Source organism: Engraulis encrasicolus, chromosome 13 (genome assembly GCF_034702125.1).
Source record: "Engraulis encrasicolus isolate BLACKSEA-1 chromosome 13, IST_EnEncr_1.0, whole genome shotgun sequence".
In the NCBI taxonomy this organism is placed as follows: domain Eukaryota; kingdom Metazoa; phylum Chordata; class Actinopteri; order Clupeiformes; family Engraulidae; genus Engraulis; species Engraulis encrasicolus.
In genome coordinates this window covers 41,783,008-41,793,007 of record NC_085869.1, presented here as the reverse complement: position 1 = coordinate 41,793,007, position 10,000 = coordinate 41,783,008, and positions in this window count along the sequence as shown.

Here is a 10,000-nt window from a genome sequence, read left to right as displayed (position 1 = left end):
TCTCTCTCTCTCTCTCTCTCTCTCTCTCTGCCCGTCTGCCTTGCTCTCTCTGCCTGCCTGTCTTGTTCTCATTCTGTCTCTCTCTCTCTCTCTGTCAGTCTGGTCTGTCGTTTTGTGTGTCTGTCTATCTGGTTGTCTCTGTCTACCTGATTCCCTCTACCTGTTAACTACCTTAATTACTTTCTATCATCTGCCACTCTACTCTCTGTTCTGTCTCTGCTCTGTCTGATTGTCCTCACCTGTCTCTACTCATTGTGTCTCGTTAACCTCCCAGCTGTATCCCATCTCCCTCGTGATTCCTCTGTGTATATCTAGTCCTGTCTTTGTGTTTGTCCTTGTCGGATCGTCTGCAAACCTTGCATGTTTCGTGTTTGTATCTGTCCACCTGAACCCCCTGTCTGTAATTCCGACCTTGAACCTGTTCCCGTACCCGCACTTGTACCTGTTCCTGCGCTTCCTCTGTACCTGGACCCGAACCCGATCTGCTGGACCCCTGATCTTGACTCGGACCTGTCTACAACTCCTCTGATCTCCTGCCCCGGTAATTTTGACCTGCCTTCCGCTTCCTACTACGAATTCTGCTCTGCCCTTGACTGCACTACTGCTTCGGTTCATCTGTCCTGTTGTGTGTGTGCTTCCCCCAGGATTTCCAGCCACGAGCCCGGACCCTCCACCACCATCTAGAAGAGGTGCCGCTCAACCACTGGGGGACACGCACACACAGGCTCACAGACTTCATTCCCAACTCCCCTTTCCCTGTTCCTCAATAAAACTGTTGAACGTGACGCATTTGGGTCCTCATCTGTCCTGGTTCATGACAGTTTAGGCCTATAAATTTTTTTTCCGTCTATAGCAGTCACACCACAGGACACCATAAAATGAACCTAAGCATTGCGTGACAGAAACATTGCAATATGAAGACATATTAAGAGGTTAATAGTCACCTTAAACTTCCACAGTAACTGAGGTACTGTAACTCCAATAACTGAGGTACTGACTGGTTAGGAGCCAGTCTCTAAGACCCTTGTAGTTGGCCTTGCTGCTGCCCATTCACAAACATTGAAATACATGTTCAAAATGTTGTTGGTTTCATTAATATTACAATCACACCGCATGATATTTGCATATAAACCTTTACATAAATCTTAACAAAAATGTTTCTTGTCATCTAAGACTAATATGAAACATAATGTACCACATCTTCTTTCATTGACATGTGTTTTTTAAAGGAAAAATAACAGTTTTGTAGGTTTTTAACCAATGTTATGAAAAAACAAGGCGTCACGTCAACCACCCAGATACTATCAATCAATCAATCAATCAATCAATCAATCAATCAATCAACCAACCAATCAATCAATCAATCAATCAATCAATCAATCAATCAAGACAAGAGCCTCTGGGAACTAGCTTATGAAGGTGAAATTTACTTAAGAGGTCATGATGTAAGCAAAGTAAAAGACTAAAGACACAAATGATCTGTCATGTTTGTAAGCAGGCTGTTGGAAGAGAGTAAGGCAACAGTCAAACTATTTTTGACTTGCTTCAGAGACTATGTTCTTACATCAACATGCTTTCGGTCTAAAATAACATGTGATATGCCTGTCTTTCTTTTCCAATGTCACCACACATTCTGCCTGTGTACATATCCAGACACAATGTTTCACCACGATCCAACTGAAACAATAGCCTTAGCCTACCCCTCTCAGTCAGTTGGTTTCAGATTGGGCAAGAGGGGAGAGCAAGCCCCGTCCTGACAGTTTTGGAGAGCTGCTGATGATGTTAGTAGTCAAACACTGCCCCCTGTTGGGGAAACGTGGAAAATAAAAATGCCAAATATAGTAGTAAACTGTATCTGTAAGCCGTAAGCCAATTCTACTGTGGTGCTGACACATAAATAATAATTAAAAGGTATGCCAAAAAATCACAACAATGTGTACTTTATTTAGAAGGTTAGAGTGCAGCAGTAACTAAGGATGGTTTGAAACATTGACATCGACCCCCAGTTGATATTTTACCAAGATATTTTGACAAGTCATTGATGTACCCTATTAACCTGAAAGTTTACTTAAACATCTGCCATATCCAGCACTTTTCTGCATAATCATTAAGCATTAAATTGTTGACCTTGTGTGAAAAAAGTCACCTCATTAAGGAAAACTTCTCCAGGAGATTTGAATTATAATGATTTCAGCTTACTTTACATTCATTTATTTATTGCATACTGTATATATTTAATAAGCGCTTCGGGAGATTTGTCGGGTGCCAAAGCTGTGTAATTAAAACGGGGGATTTGAGGACACAAACACCTTTTGCTTTCAGGTCACTGCTGCATCAATCTCTGCTTTAAAACTGTAGCTGCAGCTGTCTTTGCCTTCCCCTGCATGAGACCGTCTGAACAGCTAACTGTTAGGCCTCACAAAATGGTGCTTCTCATTTAGTCTGGCCAGACACACTGGCTAGAAGACCCTTTCCAATTTTAACGAGAAATTGATTTTGAAAAATAGCAACATCTAGATGGGTTGTGTTTATGGAAGGCAGTTCAAGCAGCTGAATGAAGTAATGGGTGATCTGATCGATTGTAGCTTCAACTAGTATAGGCATTCCATGAGCTTTACACAATCTTTGTACCTCACTCTGAGAGTTGAGATGACAATGTGATGACAAACTGTCTGTGAGTGATTTGTGATCAGATGTTTTTGGATGTTATAATATCATTCCAAATACATAATGGTAAAAATGAAGATTGAGGAGACAAGAGGGGAAAGAGATTTACCTCTATTAGGTCTCATTGTGGGTCTCAATGGAGCTTTGTGTGTGTGTGTGTGTGTGTGTGTGTGTGTGTGTGTGTGTGTGTGTGTGTGTGTGTGTGTGTGTGTGTGTGTGTGTGTGTGTGTGTGTGTGTGTGTGTGTGTGTGTGTGTGTGTGTGTGCATGTGCGTGTGCGTGTGTATCCAACCAAAGATAATGATTTTCGTACCTAAAAAAACAATTTGAAGTGTTTCTAATAAGGAGTTTGATTCATTTGATTCATAGTTGAAAGTTATAAACACCCGAAGTTGATATTCTGTTCAACACCTACCCTTTCATCATCATACACTGTAAAGACTTGAAGTTGTAAAAAAAGGTTTAAACTAACAAAAGTTAGTGCCCGGGCTGCCTAACTTGAAAGTTCAGCTTCAAGTTGACTCGAAACAACAACAACAACAACAACAACAACAACAACAACAACAACAACAACAACAATAAAACAACAGTAAGTTACAAAAGTTAGGCAGCCCAGACACTGACTTTGGTTTGCTTATGCCATGCTTTTTTACAGTGTACTAGTATTATCCATACTTTACTACGTTATGTTGAGAGAAGTTAAAAAAGACTTGAACTGAACTGAACTGAATAAACCATGAGAAGCTGCTGCAACAAAGAGTAGAAAACTTCCCTTAAACTCGCCAGTCTCTGTTTCAACAATGGCTTCATGTTGTCATGTTGTCTACCAATAAAGCCCATTTTGTATTTGGACGTTTACGTGTGAAAATCACTGTTAGAATAAGTTATACTTTACACGTTATTTATTCCATGGCAGTTGTGGCAGTCAACATTGTTGATAGTGTTGACATTACATCATGTTTCCCAGTCCCAACCGACAACAGTCTGGTGTGCCATTGCATGCCTAGTCTTGTTCTTGGATTGTGTGAATGATGGTTGCATTTGCTCTCGTCATACATACACTGGTTCCAATTACAAATTGTCTGTCGGAAATAGTATGGGATTCCTAGAGCTGTCAAAAATATAGCCTATGAAGTTTATGTATCTGCAAGGTCTTGTCATAGTGACTACTATATACATGTGTCAAAGTAAAAGTACATTCATGGTGTAAGTACAACACTAGCACAATATTACATTGCTGTCACACCATTTATTCCACCGTACCCAATGAGGTAGATAGACTGTGTTGTTAATGAAAAAAAACTAAAAAGGAAATCCAGCACAAATGTCTGTGCTAGGGAAAAGTTGCAGGGATGTTTTTTTTTTTTTACTTCGACTATTACTTTTGACATATCTGCTACAGTATGCATCAGTGGTCAGTCCAGGTATAATGCACTTTCTTGCCAAGTAAGATACACACAGAAGGGTGCCTTGACATCTGAACACTCACTGTCCAAACATCACTCCAAATCATAGTTTAACCAGAGTCAGTGATTGCACCTCACCAAGGATGGATTACTGCACGGTCCTACTGGGCCCATGAAGAGCCAAGGGGGCCCTGAAGCCCAAGCCTCTACGCTACAAAAAAACACTTCTTTAGTGGTGTATATTTATGTTCTGATATTGTGTTAAAATTGCACTTTTTATTACTGTATTTTCACATTTTCTTGGGGGACAAACCACAGAACCCACTGCAACATAGGCTCTAATATCTTGGCAATAACACCCAAAGAAAGAGAGTAGATTAGAGTACTTCAGGCTCAGACTTGCCCTGAAAATATACAACAGTTATCCAACGACGCCCAATGTACTATGAAACACAGCTGCATTTGAATACTAACACTATCACAACAAAGAATGACAAAGATGGCCCTAAAACCATGAAAACACCATCAAACACATTCCGTTTTGTTGAAATGGCTTGCTCCGGTGCACATTAGCTCAAATGGCTCATTTTCAACTCCGTTACCTCAGCACTGAAAAGGTGACCTGTATATCCTCAAGTAATCACATCGTTATGATGACTGCCTTTTATCAATTAAATAGTAATTTTCTTCAAAGCAGTCTAATGTCCGGTACCTGCAGTCAATTTGGGACAACCATTGGGAGCCAGCTACACTCAACAGCAGAGGTGAGGTGAGGTAAAGGGAGGTGAAATGAGTTCATCTCACAGAAAGAAGGGCTCTACTGGGCTTTAAATCCAATAACCCAGTGTGCATCCAGACCAAAAAAAAATAAAAGTGAATGTCATTTCGCTGTGTGGGAAGCAGTACGTGGACACAACACCATGCTCAGGGCACCTCAGTCACTGCCAGGTGTGACAAAGGTCAACTTTGGTCAGTCACTCTCTCCAACTTCCTGTTGTCAGTCGAACATGGAATCACACATGTAACTCTTTTGCTTCACAATACAAGTCCAATTCCTGACCCACTGGCCCTCCACTCAGCTTCCACTGGAAGAGGGCAATCCAACGTGAAAGAGTCAAAGCCGAACACATACAGTATCTGCAACCATTCACAAAAGGCACTGTCAGGGAGCAGGGCAAACTATTGCTTGGGTTTGGCAGAGGTGAGTCTGCAGCTGAGGAGATAGTGGGATTGGATAAGCTGGGTCCTGAACCCCCAATACCTCTATCGGTTCCACTAGTGCACACGGAACACAACCACAGTGCAGTAATACAACAGAATACCATTGCAATGTGTGTGTGTGTGTGTGTGTGTGTGTGTGTGTGTGTGTGTGTGTGTGTGTGTGTGTGTGTGTGTGTGTGTGTGTGTGTGTGTGTGTGTGTGTGTGTGTGTGTGTGTGTGTGCGTGTGTGCGTGCGTGCTTGTGGCTGTGACTGTGTGAGGACGCACCTCCCGAAGGTATTGGAAGCACACTGTTTTGATTGATTGATTGTTTTATTGACAACACATCAGTTTTTTCCTTTACAGGAGCACTGTTCTTCCTGTGGTCAAACTATTTGTTCTCTGGTTCTCTGGTCGTCTGGCCGTTTGTGAGTCTGCCTGCGAGTCCCTCCATGTTCTTATTTTTTTGAGGTATAGGAATAAAATATCCTCTTGGCTTGCCATAGACAGGCAAGCCTACAGATGACTCTCTGTCTAATTAATTATCAGCAGGTTAACCCTACTCCTCCTTCTCCTCCTTCTCCTCCTCCTCCTACTCCTCCTACTCCTCCTCCTCCCTGAATGGAGCTGGCAAGCGCTACAGTACTGTAATATGGTGCTGTTGCCAGAGTTTTTATTAGCCGTGTTGTTATTCGGAAGAATTAAGGAGGAGAAACAAGCTAGACAGAAGGAGCCGAACAATGTGGAGGGGCCTCATGCCATCTGACAGAAGAGTAAGGAAGAGGACGATGAGGAAGAGGGGGATGAGGAAGACAGAGGGATAGAGACAAGGGGAGACAAGGGGGGAAAAGGGAGAAAGAGGAGGATGGGCAGACAGCTTTTGTTATTTGCCTGCCGTAATAAGGAGGAGAACAAGATGGAGGGGCCTTATGCCATATCATTGAGTTAGACATCTCAAGAGTTAGAAATAGAAATAGAAAGCCTTTATTGTCATGATACAAAGTATACTGAGATTTGAGAATACATTGAAGAGTTCCAGAGGAAGAGGAAGATGGGGGAAATGGTGATGAGGAAGAGGGGGATAAAGACAAGGGGGGAAAGAGGGAAAAATAGGAGGATGGGCAGACAGCTTTTGTTATTTGCCTGGAGTAAGAAGGAGGAGAGCAGAATGGGGGGGGGAGAGTTCCAAAGGAAGAGGGAGATAGCGAAGAGGATGATGAGGAAGAAGGGGATAAAGACAACAAGGAGGAAGAGAGGGAGAAACAGGGGGATGGGCAGATTGTTATTTGCCCGAAGTAATAAAGAGGAGAACAACACGGAAGGCCCTAAAGACATCTTATGAGTGCTAGAGGAAGAGGATGATGAGGAAGAGGCAGCAAAAGAAGACAAGAGGAAGAGAGGAAGAAAAAGGAGGATGAACAGGCAGCTGTTCGAACTTTCCTGTAGTAATATGGAAGAGAACAAGGTTCTGATGCCAACCGAGAGAAGAGTGCCAGAGAGGAAGAGGAAGATGGGGAAGAGATGAAGACAAAAGAGGAAGAGGAGGGGATGAGTGTGAGGAAAAAGGAGGAGGAGGAGGAGGAGGAAGAGGATGAGTGTGAGGAGAAAGAGGAGGACATGACTGTTCATGTTTTTATTTGCTGTAGTAATCCAGCGCAAAAAAAAGCACGAGGGTTTCTTATACCATACAAGTGAGAAAGGTGCCAGAGAGAAGGGGGAAGAGGGGGGCAGGATGGATGAACAATAAAGAAGGAGAAGGAGACACGTTCTGCTGTCTTTTGACTGGAGTAGCACAGAAAAGAACTTGATGGATCGTATGCCAAACAAGTTAATTGTACCAGAGAGGAGGAGGGGGAACAAGAGTTCAAGGACAGGGAGAGTGGGAGGGGAGGGGAGGGGAGGGGACTGTTGGTGTTGTTGCTTGCTGTAATACAGATGGATGCTAGACCATCTGAATGAAGTGTGCCGGAGAGGAAAAGGAAGGGGATGGGTAGGGGATGGGAAGGATGGGGGAGAAAGGAGGTGGAAGATGAGGAGGAGAGGAGACTGTTATGTATTTTACAATGATAATGAGGAGGAAGAGGATGATGAGGAGGAAGAAGAGATTGAGGAAGAGGATGAGGAGGAGGAAACTGTTATGCATCTTCTTACAGTGATAATGAGGAGGAGGAGGAAGAGGAAGAGGTGGAGGAGGAGGTGTAGACTTATGCATCTTACATTGATAATGAGGAGGAGGAGGAAGAGGAGGATGAGGAGGAGGATGAGTTGGTGGGGGAGAAGGAAAAAGAGGGAGAGAGAGAGAGAGAGAGAGAGAGAGAGAGAGAGAGAGAGGGAGAGAGAGAGAGAGAGAGAGGGGGGGAGGAGGAAGGGAGGAAGAGAGAGAGAGAGAGAGCAGGGGGAAGGAAGGAGGGGGAAGATGAGGGGGGAAAAAGTGAAGGTGTGTGGGAGAAAGTGACGGTGAAAGCAGCCTGTATCCTACGGTAGGATTCCTTCCCATTAATAATTAAATACCTGCAGAAGAGAAGTCACACACACACACACACACACACACACACACACACACACACACACACACACACACACATACACACACACACACACACACACACACACACACACACACAACACACACACACACACACACACACACACACACACACACACACACACACACACACACACACCCAACACACACACCCAACACACACACACACACACCACACACACACACACACACACACACACACACACACACACACACACACACACACACACACACACACACAATATGAGAGAAGCTGGCCACGTCAGTCATGAAACTATTGATATAGTGAAGTGAAAATTGAAAGCCCAACTGAACTCCAACTCCCATTGTCATTGTCATTGTCATTGTGATACAGCACTCCACACAACAAAATTGCATTTATGCCTCACCCATGCAGCGGAATGGTGCCATTCTGAGGGTAACTCAGCCAAGCTAGGGGGTGTGGAGTCGAACCAACAAACTTTGGGCTACAAGTCTGATGCCCTTACCGCTTACCTTTGACTGCACATATAGTGTTGTTAAGAGAAAAAAACACAACGAGATTGTTGGAATCAACAGATAAGAAGTGGCACTTGACTCTATGTATGACAAATGAATGAAAGGGATTTTGAGAACTCTTTAGACTTTAGTCTTAAGACTGGGAGAGATTTCCCTGTCCTTAGGGCACAATGTTACCAGAAGAGGCTATGAGGGCAGAATGTTACATCTGTCTTCGGACCAAGAGAAGCACTACTGCCCTGAAGGTAGAATGTTTCCTCTGCCCTGGGACGAGGGGAGACAAACCTGGCATGAAGGCAGAATGTTATTTCTGCCCCGAGACCCGGAGATTCGCCAGCTGTGAGATACTCTTATGCCTTGGGACCAGCAGAAATTCACCGGTCTTGGGGCAGAATATCACCTCTGCCAGAATATCTGTTTGCAATTGCCCATCAGAAATGGCGACTATCTGATATCAGGGCATGTATTGACTCACTTGCAAAAAGTAAAATAAGTCTGGACGTCTTAGTTAAACGGGTCGATCAGGATATAATTTATTATAGAAAAAGTGAGATTAAAAAACGATTAACCCTTATAAGGTGTTCATGTTTTGATTACATAGAAGGTGTTCGGGTCAATTAGACCCAGGCAAATAGAGAAATAATGAAAAATGAAAAAAGCCATAGATCATATTCACCCTCATGTTTTTTCACATTTTTTATTTTTCAGATTTATGTTCCTCACTGAAAATGAGCCAAAGCCAGTGAATCTCAGTGTGAAAGAATAATAACTGATAGGCCTACTATTTTTCTCAAGCTAAAAACTGAAAATGGGTCCAAATGACCCGAAGACCTTACAAGGGTTATAGGAAAATAAAAGAAGTAGAAGTGGAATAAAAATAAAGGTTAAAAAGACTAAAAAGAACTTCTCTCCTCTCTCCTTCTCTCTTCTCTCTTCTCTCTCCTCTCTCCGTCTCACATCCTATCTCTGGTGGATGACCAGCAATTGACAAAATGGAGGAGGAAAGGCAAATGTTTTATACCTCTTCCTCATCTCTGCAAGAGACACATATCCTAACGACACGTATGTATGAATGTATGATATTAGTTAAGGAAGATGGCGTTCCCACGTCTACAGGTGACGAATCATAAAAACACATATTGCGTATAGATAGCACATAGCCCTAGGGATGCTTCTGGTATCAGGAACACCGTGTTCTAGTCCAAGGTCTTGAACGGGCAGAATCGCCAGCTCTCAAGATATCAGAAGAAACAGTACGAGTAAACATACCACATTCCTGGCCCAATTAATTGAAACACAGGAATAGGCAGAGTTTCATTCTAAAACTCCTCAACAGTATGGCCAAACATTTGCATCTCAACTACAAATGCAGCAGGAAAACCACTAAGGTTTTACAGTGGGCATCTGTGATGGCTAATTACTGCCATCATGCTCCAGCAGGAACAGGACCACAGCCCACTCACTTTCTCCCAATCCCATAGATTCCAAGGCCTAGCCCAAAGCAAGTACAGCGTTAACGACAACACTTACTGCATTTCAACTGGGGAATGGGAGGTATTTATAACTGTTCATTAATTTGCACTGCGTTTGATGTAAATTGGACCAACTGTTCTTCACAAATGCAGAGTGTCTGGCGAGACATTTTAGATTCTCTTGGGGAATCTAATTGCGCAAAGCTATTGCAAA